The following is a 15,027-nucleotide window of genomic DNA, read 5'->3' on the forward strand; positions in this document are numbered from 1 at the left end:
GGATCGATTCTTGGAACCTGTTCGCGATCACAGTTTCCCAAAAAATGTAATAAGAGGTGAGCGAGTCGAGGTATTAATTTTAATTGCTGGTTATCGGCCGAGTGAAACGGAAGCAGTAACCAGCGGGGAAAGTGAGAGACGAAAATGAACATCAACACCACCGAGTGATAATACGAGCAAGAAGGAATCTGTATTGCCTTTAACACGCGCCTCTAATCATTCTGGTGGCCGTGTCGTAATTACAGTATGCGTTCGTTGCTGACAGTATAATGCCATCAACATTGATCGTTATTAAACGAGACGATAATTTACTCGGGTATTTGCTGAATAATTTGAGAAAGAATTTTTCAATCCAATAAAAATCAAGTTTACAGCCTGTTGCATATATCCTGCGAAATAATTCCCTGGATTCTGCAAGGATCAGCTATTAAAACATATTTGCTTACTGCTTCGGTTACACTACCAGTTTTAAAAGGGGTAATTCTTGTACATAACATGTCGGTTTTTACGCGTTCGAAACCAAAGTCTCGATGACAATCGCGTCTTTATCGCTTTACGACTCCCACAGTAAAAATAATGATGCGTACTCGGGCACAGGATATTATAGAACTAGACGCGTTGATTATGGATTTATGAAAATTCAGCATATTAATTTCCAAGCGATTTTTTGTGTCGATAATCACACAGCGGCCGCTGCAACAATCGTATTGTTCGAATGATTTACATTGAATGCGCGTGAAAAAATTCAGAAGATGTTTTCAATTGTTTCTTGGTTACCATACAAATTAGTCGTTGCATAACGCGTGGAACACGTGGAAGGGAGATCATTAAATTGCGATCAGATTATAAATTAAAATTAGTCTTTGAAATCGTTTGAATTCTTTCACTGTAAATTACAATGCAGATTAAATTTAATCGTACATTTTAAATTTATATAAAAATTAATCGAGGAATGCCTTTATTTCCTAATAGAGTAAGATTGTTAAGGCGTTTCTTCTAAAATTCATAATTGCTAGTATCTTTTTTATTGATAGTAATAATTATTAATGAACGTATTTACTTCCTAATAGAGCACCCATTGTTAAGATATTGCTTATAAAATTCACAATGGCTGATCTCATTTTTATTGAAATTAATAATTATTAAAGATTGCAATTATTTCCTGATAGAGTAAGATTGTCAAGACATTTCCTGAAAAATTTACAATGGCTGGTCCCTTTTTAACCTTAGCCTTTACGCGCACTCTTACAAGTATCAGTTTCTATTACTCGATGTGAATAGATTATCGGCGCACCTTTGGCTGCGGTGTAACAATTCAACGTGGCTAATATCATTGTATTTTCCTACGACCTGGCTGAGCTCCAGATATGCTTGAAGTTTAAAGTCTATTTTAGACGATAAGGAAGACGTTTATTCATCCAGCCTGGGCACCAGCTGAAACGTCACACATGCACGATATTAGACGCGCTCACGTCCCTCTTCCCTTGCTCGCGCCTTTCCGCGCGCGATTATTAATCCTCCACGTTCGATGCGAGATCGCTGCTGGTGATTTACGATCACCACAGGACACCAGGTTTCGTCGAATAACTCGTTCGTATTCTCCGAGCTAGTAACACGTTCTCCTTTCCATTCAAAATGACCAGAAAATAACAGACAACCTGATGGATATTTGCTTTTGTTTCGACGAACACCCTTCATGTGACAACGAAGAACTTCGAATTAAATAATGGCTCTAATAATGATATCTTGTTCGAACCACGGGAGCTAAGGATAAAATTTCGCCATTTTATTTTGACGGAGCGACGATCGGTAATTTCGGTGATCATTTTAGTACTAGCTTCAGTTAATGGAATATTCGGTAAAATTTCATTTAGATAAATGAATTAAAATGAAATATATGCGATTAACGCTTTATTACTTAACACGTTCGCTGCCAGCACTCGACTGGAAATTCGTCGATCATAAATCGTTTCATTCTTTATAAAAATAACAGAGTGTAATATTGCTGGTATTTAAAACCGTTCTATCAGTTTTATTTCTTAATTATTCGACGAAAATAAATCCGTAGCGTGACTGGTGACAGCGAACATGTTAATAGTAACTATAAATTAGGAAGAGTAACCTATATTATCAAGGTCCTTTTAATTGTAGCACACCTACATTTCATTCTTTTGATTGAGTTCTTAGACGAATCGTTAACGATCAAACGCTTATTAATTGCTTTTCAGTCAACGATCATTCATAACAAAAAGTCTATTAACAGGGTTTTGATCGATTAGGTGTTAACGCTTGTCCAGTAATAGAAAGTAGCACAATGAACAATCCACCTGATTAATGAAACGATCGTATCCTTAATGATCTTTATTAAAGTGTGCCGTACTACATACGCTCGTTTTCACTGTGCCAGTCAATATGTTAAACAACCGAATACCATTGTATCGTATGCAGGTACGATTATAACGGTATCCCGTAATCTACAAACGATCAAACGTTCTTTATTCTATATTCTCGATTCATCTTTTATTATTATCGTTTCTCATACATTATACACGCGCAATTTAATTACCCTGTAAAATATCAATGTCACACATATATCAGCTAAGAATAGATCATCTGCGACGAACAATGATAAAAGAATAAACGTATGATCGTAATCGATCGTCTTTTATAGAAAACGCGTTAAACCGATCGAGATCCTTCGATCGAGCCTTCATTGTCGCTTTGACATTTTTTTCACTGATTCATTAACGCGTTAATTATCCATTTTTTTTTTTTATAAATCTACATATTCAAAGAAACTCTGTATGGAAATGTGTCCATTAATGATAATTATTCTCATATTGGCTCTAATCACCGCTATCTATGTCGTTAGGAGCGCGCGCGCATTAGAAAAAAAAAGATAACTTTGTAAGATAACCGCAATAAAAAAAAGAAACATTGTATTTAATTATTTCATTTATTCGCGAAGATTGTGTATGACATCGCAATCTCGCGAGAATCAACGAAAGAGGAAGGAGGTTTTTCCGCTCGTTGGCCGGTGCTGCCGGCAAGAATGGCGGCCGAGCTTTCATTAACAGATTCGAGGTGATCGCGGTCGTGGCCGCGAGAAGATCGCTAACAATGTCTGCCAGTGAACAATATACCGGCGAAGAATTTCGGGAAGGTTGCGCGTTCGTAGGAACGGGTACGGTGAACGATGCAGCGAATGGAACTTCATTATTCATTTGCAAAGTTCAGTTATGCCGATGATACGTATCCATGACAGCTATACCGCCCACAGTGGCTAAATATAAACAGGCGGGGTGCCAGCAAGTTCCATTCACATTCACATCTACACGGGACGAGGCGGTTTAGTAAGTGAGCATAAGAATATGAGGAGCCCCGTTCTGAATATGCATCCGCGCATTGACGCCAACTGCACCGCCTAAACTTAGCCACGCAATTACCGAAACATACCTACCCCCATAATCGCTCTTCGCCCCCCTGGTTATCTCTGCTGTCGCTGTTTTCGATCGCCCGCTATCTTACGATCTACGTTCGCGAAAGAGCAAGGGAGAAAAATAGCCATCTTTTGGCACCGGCAGAAAAGGTGGAAAGGAAAAATTCACGAAGGACGTTTAACTGTGTTGTCGAAGAAGGGTTAACACTATCAGTTGGGAGCATTTTTCTGAGTGATGAAAGAATTTCAAAGAATTTCGAATTGAATTTGACCGACAACCATCAGTAAGCAAAGTATTCGGAACGATCAGAATAATTTCGCGAAGCGTGTACGAGCGTTGTCGGGTCGGCGAGGAAAATCGAGACAGAGAGCGTTTACTCGCGATGGACCTTTTGTCGCGGGCGAGTAACTGGTAACGAAAGACGAAGGCTAAAGGCCACGAAATTTGAATCTAGATTTAGAATCGGAGCCACTGGAGTGCAAGGGGACATGCAGGGATGACGTAGATCCACCGGAAGTGGTTCATACTTCACGTGCGTTATAAAGACTGTCACTGTGGCACTGTCTAAAATTACGACGGGCCAACCAACACAGTGGCTTTAATACAAGCCGGGCGAAAGTAAGATCGAAAGTACAATGTTCGCGAAACGATCTGCAACAATAATCATCCCTCCGTGGTGTTTATTTAAAACTCTTTTGTTACCAATTGGAATTTTTCTACTAAAATTCCTTTCTTTTCAGTTGACCCATCCACAAATGATTGCATCAACTCCTCCCTTATAGTAGACTCGCAGATAATCCCGAATTACAAACGTGTAGACAAATCTGATTGTATAATCAATGAAAGTCTGTAATTTGTCAAATTGTCTAGTGGAAGAGTTGAAAATCGATCGAACGGAACGGATGTACATATATGCTCGAACGAAACGAATCCCTCGTGAAATATACAAGAGGAAACAACGAGGCACAGAAACGCGACAAAGAGAACGTTGGTTGGGCTGCAACTCTTAATGGAATTTTAAAAGAGTGAAGGCCGGAATTCGACGACACGCAGGGGTGGCCTGGGGATACATAAATTATGGAGCGCTTTGAACGGGATTCGCTCTCTGCTGCCGGCCGGCCGGCCGCTGCAATGAAACTTGTGAATGCGGAATCTAGGGCAACCGGAAGCGGTATTTTCGTGGCACGGCTTTTCCACGGGAAGAAGAGCGGATCGTCGTGTTATTGCCAGGAAGATGGTCCACTGGTCATCGAGAACGATGATACTCTTTTATACCACTTCTGCGATACGGCTTATTGATTCCGTCGAGCCACTTGAAATACGGCGATCATTGGCAGATTCTTCAAGGATCAAAGTCACCCTGCTAGCCTTTTATTAATGATTTTAATACAAACTAGCTGCTAGAGCTAGTAACAGATTTTATACATTAAATTAAATTACGGAGGGTGGTCAAATTATTATACTCAAACGATTTGTTCTGGAAATATGTGAAAGAGAGTAATTAACCCTTTGACGACCGAGTATTTTTAAGCTTGCGCAAAGGGTTATTAATTTAAAATAAAAGAAGTAATAATTCCTTCCTTCAAAGCGTGTATTATAAATTATACAAAACTGTGTTGAATTATAAATTACTACGACAATTATGTTTGAACGCAAAGGATTAATTAAACAATGTATGAATATTATTGATCCTTTATGTATTTATATATCAGACAATATTGCAAGTAATATGTTAACACATAAATTTCACTTTTTTGAAAAAAGATGGATGGGTGCTAATGCACGTTAAGAATTACCTATATATGTTTCGGACCTGTGTTAGTGGGTGGAAAAAACCTCCGAGCTGTCATAAAAGCTAAAGGAGGAATGATAAAATATTGAATAATTTCATTATTTCTAGAATATAGTTGCCAACCTATATAAAAGTGTCTCATTTGTACTTTTAAATATATTTGTTATAATTAGAAAATGATATCATAACATTACAATTTTTTGTTTGAGTATAATAACGTGATCACCCTCTGTAAGTGGGCGTGGAAATGGCCGTCAAATGTTAACATGCTGACTGCCAAATTATTTATGACAAACATTGTATATAAACTAAAAGCAACTATTATTAAAACACAGTTTATAATTCAACGCAGCATTCGTTTCTTTTCCCTCAATTGCCAACAATGTGTATCATTATACGTCCAGCTGAAGACGCTTCAACTCTTCCGGTGAAACGAGCAACTTCTATCGACTTATTATACACAAAGATTCGTTGTGGATGTCGAGTGAAGTCAACTTACTGTTATCAATATCCACTTTACAATGTGCATAGAAAATTTCTAAAAGAACATTTATTCGTATCGTTGCTTGAATTTTTGATTTAAATGCATCCTCGCTTTTCAATCTAACTGTATCCATAATGTACAAATAAAAACGATGAAAAACAATTGAAACAAAAGGTTTAGGGAGCTTGTTAACGAAACAACCAACGTCAAATATCAGAGGAACGAGTAACGAAGAATCACTTGGAAGCTCGGTTGTCAGATGAAAACGGTGTTTCAGAATACAAACATCATGTGCAGCTTTCTCTTGGTTTTCTCGTTCCGAGAAAGCCCGGGTAAGAAGCACGAGTCAAAAGCTATACGTTTGGTATCGACATCGTGGAATCCATAATCATAGATCAGAGAAAACGTAGGCACGCGTACAAACGCGTATGCCAATGGCATATATACGTTGCAACGAAGATATTTTCGGGCGACTTTATTGGCCGATGTTTATTATCTATTCCGCCGCCTCTAATCCTTTTGATATTCCCCATCGACGGATAAACAAATTGCACGATCACTGCTGTGCTAGAACCTCTGCGGGTCAGTTTCTCGAAAGCGGTAATATTAATAATTCCCTTTACCACGTACGCTGTATCCGACTACAATATTATCCAACTGAACGACCCATCAGTTCCATCCACCGATCGTGCACGTATACACCGATCACTTTGAGGGACGTGCCATCAACAAAGAAGACTTTGTTTCGGTTTCCATCTCACGTCATCGCTATTGGACGATTGTGATATTGATCCCAGACCAGACAGAGCCCGTTTCTGCCAGATGTACACGACATTTTTTTTCTAATATGTTCCATATACTCTTGTTTAACATTTTTTAAATAACCTGATTTTTTTATTGTTCATGATTCTTGTTAAAGTGTGCCGGACTACATACGGTCACTTCTACTGTAGTAATCGAAGCGTTGACTCATTCACTGGCACGGGGATGGAACGTATACGTGTAGAGTAGAGAATAAATGAAAATATTTCAAAATTAGAAATAATTGTTTCTTTAAATGAAAATTTATATATAGATCTTTGAATAAAATTCTCGAATAAAACCCAATTATTTGAAAATATAGCGATATTCTGATTTTAAATAAAATTGGATTTTTTTTTTGTTATTTTCAAATAACTAATTGAATTTTTAATTATTCGAATAAGTTTTTATTCAAAATCAAAATTTATTGGAGTAAATAATCTATTTCTTATTCCTCAATATCATCGGTTTAGCCGAAATTTCTGTTAGAAGATTAATTTAACTAATGCCCAACTTTAATTAAGAGTTAAGTTTTTAATTTACTACCTTATATTGACATCTGATATGAACAACACTGTAACTTTCGTTTAGTGTTTTGCAATTATAATACAATTTTATTACAATTAGAACTATTCTCAACTATCTGTAACTTTATGTTTCCTGGCTCTTTATCTTAATTTTGAATTACAGAAAATATGAACTATTTAAAAATACTCAAAAAGGAAACTAATTTCTTGTTACACTAACGGAGGCAACCAGCAGATGTAAAAAACACGAGTTAGAAAACGGTAGATCATTCTCCTGTAAGCCTAACATAATCTAGTAACAATATTGTTTATATCAAGTGTCGGTATTATCACCGTAATAACAACGATATTCAGAAATTTGTTGAAAAATCAAGCGAATCTTTCTTCAAATTAATCCGAACTGGAAACTGCGTTGATCTTTCCAGCTGGTGACGCGCAGACTAAATGAGCCAGTGTAGCACAAAATAATATTTACGCTTCCGGAAATGAGCGCGTCTGTACAGGCCGAGATCCATAATTCATCGAGAAGGTATCAATGAAGCGTAGAATGTTCTTCGAGGCGTCGCAATATAGTTTCCGAGGATGTTCCGAGGTCCATGTAACACTGAAGGACCGTAACGTGTTTACAGTTGTAACAGACCACACGGTGGGCAAACAGAGTTATCGTGTGTTCGACGCGTACGCGAAAACATCGAGCCACGACATTAACAGCGTCGACGAATACTTTATAAGCGAATACGGTTTCATCTCCTTCCAACTGTTCGCCGTTTTATTCGTTGTTCCCTTATCTTTTACGATTCCCATCCACGCGAGTCGACACGAATACCGCGACCGGAATCGAGCGTGTTCGAGCGGGCGGCGCGGCGTTCCAGCTCGAAATCGGCGCCGGACACGAAACGACGTTTGTCAGCGCGCGTAACATCGTCCCTCGTAAACATCGCGTTCGACAACTATTATTCGACAATGAACATTTCTATAAGAAACTTCCGTATTGTAAGAACCGTTCGCATTGAATACCTTTAGAAAAGTTTAAAATTGATGATGCATCGTGCCAAGTACACGGAAATGCAACGAAACGTGTGCGCAACGTTTCAATGAAATCAGTAATTATTAAACTGTGTACTCGCATCAACATGTTCGCAATGATTCGGAACAAAGCGGTAAGGAAAGTCTACGTTTCGAACGGATGGAGAGACAAGAGAGCGTGGTGCTACTCGTGTATCCACAATAAAGCGCTTTATGTTTCCTCAAGATGTTCTGGACGAACGTTTTTCTCTTTTATTTCATTCAACGGACCGTCTGAATCGCATCGAGGCTGGCATACACTCGGACCGTAGCGAGGCATTAACGGCATTAAAAGCGGCGCGATGCCACACGCTCGACAGCAGACATCGAGGAGCGTGTTCCTCTTAACGGCTCAAAGCTGCACGTCGCATCGCCGAAATAAGCCGCGACGATGAGCCGACTGTCAGTAGGATTATTGTCTTCGGCTTCTTATCTCCGCCAGGGAGTTCTTTCTGCGAGGATCGTACGTGAAACGACGGACGTGGCTCCCGAGGGACCGAGGGGACGTCGAGACGCGACTAAAGCAACCCCGTCACCTTCGCCTTCCACCAACCGAGCAGTCCTAACCTTGCTTCATCCTTCCTGTCGCACTTTTCTTTTCTCATTTCCTTCTTCTTCTTCTTCTTCTTTTTTTATTTATCTACCTCTTTCCTTCCCTCTGCGCCGAGACACCGATCCATCTCAGACTCTTTTCTATACGCTCATCCCTTTTCAACGGACAGCTCGTCCTGCTTTTTTTCTTTTTACCTTCGTCTTTGTCCCGTCGTCGCTGTTCCCGTCAACGCTCGAGAGGATCCTCCGTCGACAAGGTTCTTTCTACTCGCCTCCGTCATCGACGACACTGTCACCGTACCACTTCGACACCTCGATTGGTTTATGGGGAACGTTCACCGAGAACGAGACGGCGAGGAAACATACGTGTCGTCGGTTACCTTCGAGCAATCATCGCGACGTCGTTCGCGTGCATTTTGTCATCGCGACTGTAGCTTGATTCGAAACAAATATTTACCCGAAAGGTGATTGATCGTCACGGTGAAATACGTTGCACGATGATTCGTCGCATCGAATGTCGCGATTTATTGTCACGTGAAAACGTGCCCTAACCGTCGTTCATCCCGGCTCGAGTCTAAGGGGGAGGTACAATAAACAGCCGAGCCCCTTGGCTTCCGACGACTTTAATTAATTTTATATGTGCTGCGGCCACGCGGCCGCGAGAATCAAGTCACAGAGCACCGAGACTCCATCGTCACGAGTTGTTCCTCTCATTTCTATTCTTTTCTCTACCTTCACCCCTCGACCCTTCTCTTCGATATTCCTCTTTTTCTCTGCGTTCGAGTGAGCCACAGAGAGAGGCTCAGGGGGCACCGGGGATCACCACTCGAGTAACAGAATAATACGCGGGATGCACGTGCCACCGTGGACCCTTTCTCGTCTTCCTCCCTTCTCTTCTTCCGTAACCGCGATTCTAATTCAACCTCACCCCCGCCGATGAAAAACTACGCGTCTCACTGTGCGAGCTACTTCTATCACCGCAAACTTTCACTTAATTGTAAATAAAATTCGGAGCGAAAAATTATTTTAGCCCTGTTTAGTGCTAGATGACCTATCAAGTTTGTACTATTAATTAGGACTAAGGTCCTTATCCCTCCCCCACTAGAAATGAGATATACAAGGTGTCTCAATATTGGTGATACAACTGTGAAGTCGAAAATGTGGAATACATTTCTTTTTCATTCAAAGCTTTGTTTTTGAAAAAATCAATTGTGAATTTACTCCGAGTAGGTAAGCACTTGACTATGTCGTGATTAAACGAATTTCGATATAAATCATATGTCGTAGGTTTATAAGTTAAAGCATATTATTTTTAAGATTTACTTTATTAATGCAGAAATTGTTGAAAATGTTGCCCGTCCGTTCAACCATGACACAGTAAAGTGACTTTGTTTAGTAATGACAAACCGATTTTCTCGAAAACATACCCTCAAATGAAAAAAAATTGTATCACGATTGTACCATACATATATTCTTATCAAATCCCTAGCAATTACCAAACAGACAGCTTGAGTATCGAGTACTTGCCCCTTTGTAATTGTATTTACTGTCTATACGAAGTCACCGCTAATAAACTCTTATATTAAAAACAAGTGTTCGTCTCTCACCCTGATTCCAACATTATTCCTGTTTATGTATCAAGGATTAAATACTTCCAAAGGTGACTAACTTGAAATCCGCCCGATGCGATGGTCACTCGACGATCCTTCCTTTATGACCAGTTAAAAAAACAGTGGTAGATACACTGTAAATCGAATGAGTCGTGCGTGACCGATCAAAAGATATCCATTACCCGTTTCCTAGGAGGAAACGTCTTCCTCAGTTCGGGTAAAAACTCGTACGGGAAAATGATGCATCGTTCGCGTGTAATGCCGGTCTTTGAATTCACTATATTCCTGGAATTTCTGCTGGGAACTTATACGTACGTGAGAGCCTACATCCCCGAGGAATGCGACACTGTTCGTCCGAGTATCCTTGCGATAAACGGTTGTTTCATAGATCGCGTTCTATGATCGGTTAATCGATACATTCGAGTTACGTTTGACACTGTTGCGAAGATTTACTCCTTGGAATGCGAGGTAAGTTAGACTCTGGAATTGTTAAGATTAATCTACCTGGACTGTTCAGAAAATTCTAAGAATTTCTTCTATGCGATTTCCTGTATGTCTCAGAGGAGAAGAGAAAGTCCGTTCTTCAGAAATCAAGCGAATTTACACTATTCGTAAGAAGAGCCGTTTTATGTTTTCATTTTATTGAAGATCAAAGTCGTGACATTTACTATTGAAAGCTGGGAAGAATTGAGAGGACGATCGAGACGCATTGTTCGCCGAGCGTGCACGCGTAGAAGAAGCCGGCTATCGTAAGCCGATATGAGTCGCGTTCCGTCGCGATGCATCCGTACAGAAATATGCAATATTTATTTCGGCGCACGCGCCTGCACCCGTGTGTCCCTCTCGCACGCCGGCGAAACGTGAGAACCGAAATAAAGATTCGGACGACACGCGGGAAACGGGGTAAACCAGAAATACGCGTGAATTGAAACTCGCATCCTGGCAGCGGGAACACCGGGCCCGTTGCCGTGCTCGTTTTGGAATAGCGCTCGTTAATTGCCCCTCGAGCCGCTCGAATTACACTTCAATTATTTAAACAGACCGATCGGACACGAATCGTTGCCTGGTACAATGCGGATTCTGAGCGCCAGCAAACCGCTCGCGCTTTACTCTATTCCGTGTGAACGTCCTTCTCAGAATTCTATTTAATCTTTCCTTCGCTAAACTGGCGTTCACCTTAAACAATTTTCGGTCAATCGATCGAATCGTTCAACCAAAAGAGCTAGGTGGGTTAACACGTTCGCGGACGGTGTGAATTCACATAGGTTGTTCTTATAAACACTCTCCATAAACTAAATTTTGATGTTTGTTAGAAATAAATAATATTATTGTGCCGACGAGTGGTTTTCGGAGAACATATCAATTGACACAATAATAAAGGAACTGAACGATATATTTAACCCTTTTACGGCTATAGTTTATTTCTTGTATATCTTAATCATAACCAAATAAAAGTTATCAATGCATATTACTAATTATACATCATATGTTATCAGGTTATAATGAAAGAAAGAAAAAAAATGGAAAAATAAATTTAGAAATGAAATGAAAGAAAAAAATGATAACTGTTATTGACTTAATTCCTATTTCGAACACACGGAACGTTTTAGTCTAGAGTACTCTGCAGTCAAAGGGTTAATGTTATAACCGAATTCTGACACGACAATTCGCAGGTCGTACTCGACGACTTCTCGAAGACCTCTGCATTAAATTATCGCGCGGTTAGTTGTCCAAGCGAGCCAAACAAACGGTAATCCATACCCGCCCGGTCGAAAGGGGTAGTTTTCTGTAATGGAAAGATGACAGCTTTTCGCTGTTGCAACGATGTAATGCAATGTTACCAATATTAACAATGAAAAGTCGAATTATTTTTCCTTACAAGTTTTTCTATCGTATTTATTATGTAAATTAAAAGAAAGCTAATATACTGCATATGCAGTGGTGATCCAGCAGAACAAAGCGGGAAAAATGCATATGCAGTTGCCGTCCGCGAACGTGTTAACTTCGGCGATAATGTTTTACTTCTTGTCCTTTGCGTCACTCGTGATGCACGACTGTTTACATTCCGGTAAAATATGTTACAGGCTACTTTAATATAGTGGGTGCTGGAGGACGTCATTCTTTATCTTAAGGAAATGTTACTCTAACGTCCTTTTTTAATTTTTGCCGGCTCGAAGTTGAAAATTGCGAAGGTAAATTAAACGAGCCATGAATTATCGTTACTCAAAAATAATGGCATAGCTTTTAAGACTTGGTATACATAATTAATAAAAAATGAGTACGGCACATTCTCAAATTTATACGTAACAAGATTATTAAATAGAAGGATCTTCTACTATCTTAGTGCAGAGTATCGTTTCCTAGGATTGAATGGATTGAAGTGTATGCCGAATTTATGGGCATAGGTATAATTTTCAGTATCGCTGGATCAACAATTATCACTCGTCGTCAGGAAAAATCGTACGAACTTCACGGAAGCATCGTTTGCGTTCGGTTACGTGCAAGTAGTTGATAATTTTAGCTGTTCGCTACATACAAAATATGGCAGGAGGTGAAAGCACAGATGGACAGAGGGAAAGAGCTCTCAAATCTAGCCACGTCGAGCAGTGTATCCGCACGTCAATAAACTCGCGTCTATTAACGCGGGTTCGAACGGTGGTGGTTTTAACGGCGTGTTAAAACGATTAACGAAACTGCTGTTTCGCGTCGACGAATAGAACGGGGCCGACGAAAAATTTGCGCCTCGACGAGTTAAGGGCGAGAAAGAAGATTTTGGACGCGGGCCGAGGAAAAATCTGACAGGCCTGGCTCACTCGATGTTCCGCTAAAATATTGAAGGTGGAACGTAAATAAAAGAAAAAGGGGGAACCACGACGATGGCACACAGGAATGTAGCAGCTGCGGGGCTCATTCACATCCGCGCACTGTGGAATTCTTACTACACCGCGCTCTCGCGGTTTCCCTCGGGGTCGCCGTCCAAGTTACAAGTATAACCGCACTCAATGCCCGCCCAGTACCTACTTCCATTTCATTCTGGAACGTTTGCAAACGACCTATGCTTATACTACGATCATACTCTTCCACTAACGACAACCATTTCCATCCGTAACACTGTTCAACTAGAATCTTAAAGAAGAAAAAAAAAACGAATCTCTTTGGAGGGTATAATTAATCATACCTATTTGGTTGATTGATTAATTGCTTAATTAAGATCTAATCCCTTCAATTAGTGTAATTTTCTATTGTTTTCAAACAACTCTATAAACACAATGTAGACAGTTCGAAAAGAATCTTCCGAATTATTTCACATTTGTTCAATATTTTATATAATTGAATACACAAAAACGATATACCGTATTCTTTCGAATCTAAACTTGGAAAATTGAAAAAAATAATGGAAATAAAAATGATTTTATAATAGGTATTGAGAAATAGGAAAAAATGTAATTAACTTAAATAGTTAGAGATATAATAAGACAAAATCTTCCTCTACTATCACTTTCGGCATCTTCACTTCCAGAACTTGAGTTTTCATTTTCATTATTGCACCGACAGAGTTAATCGGCAGAAATAGGATGTTAAGATATTCACTTTGAGTTTAAGCCGCACCCTAATTTTACGTTCTAAAAATTGGAATAAAAAGTGTGGCTTAAATTGAAAGTAATACATTACCAGTGCATATCTAATTGAATTGACCTTGAAATCAAACGCCTAAACTTCATTCAAAACCTCCCTTGAACCATCGAAGATGAACGTGTAACACGATTATTTTCATCCCTTTTCCTTGATGAATCGAGTCAGCAGAGTGGATATTTTCGTGGCAGGGCATCGTTTATCGGGGATATCAGTCGGTTTCCTCGGATGATACTCTGCAAGCCGCAAGTACACCGTCGTCGTGGCGGCAGCGACGGATAATGTGTGTTTCGGCCGCAGTGCCGAGAATAGTTCAAAGTAAATAGCATGCCGTGAGTGGTGCCCTCTAATCTTCTTCTTCTCCTTACCACGGAGGATATTCTGATTGCATTATGACCGACCACGACCAGACACCACTTCTCCAAAGGGATATTCGACCGGGTCTGATGTAACGTTCCTCTTCTACTCGAACAGGCTACCCAAAGACGACGATCAAAGAAGCGTCAGGGTAATCTTTGTTGTGTAACTTTCAACTTTGATGAAACGTTCAATGTCTGTTCTCAATGGTCAATAATACCTATCCTAGGACACTGATCGAATTAACGATTCGAAGGTTAATTAGCATTCCCTTGTGCCAATGAGGTGCATCGTGTACATCAGTCTCAAACAATTATGGCCTTACTCCAATCGATTACCGACCGATTTTACACGATTTCGCGAGTTATGGTTTTGGACAGTGTGGCAAACACAATAGTTCACAAAATCCTGTAGAAATACTCGCGAAAAATATCGGAAACCGTGTAAAGTCAGCCACTAATTGAAGGGAGTTCGGTGTAGTTGTTCGAGAGTGAAACGAGAGGAGACAATTTTCGAGCGAGCACCGGGTACCGAGAATCGTGCACGAAGCTCTCTGACGGATCGGAGAACAGTTGGGAAGAGGAGAGAAAAACAAAAAACGAACGTCGAAGAGACAGAAGAAGCTGAATGAACGCAACCGGGAATACAATGGAGCACTGTTGTGCTCGGGACTCTCTTGGTCGTTGAAACAATGCTCGTTCCCGGATTCAGTTAACAATCCGTGTCGCGAACATGGGGACGCCATTAGATAAGAGAACGTCGAGAC

At 40.1% G+C, this 15,027-nt stretch overlaps 1 protein-coding gene across 4 annotated transcripts in view; it reads right to left on the minus strand.

The window, feature by feature from the left end:
* The window catches only part of LOC114873288 (transcription factor SOX-5-like), a 142,894-nt gene that overhangs the window by 8,458 nt on the left and 119,409 nt on the right, over positions 1 to 15,027 (minus strand). The window lies entirely within an intron of this gene.

Source organism: Osmia bicornis, chromosome 4 (assembly GCF_907164935.1).
Source record: "Osmia bicornis bicornis chromosome 4, iOsmBic2.1, whole genome shotgun sequence".
Taxonomy (NCBI): Eukaryota; Metazoa; Arthropoda; class Insecta; order Hymenoptera; family Megachilidae; genus Osmia; species Osmia bicornis.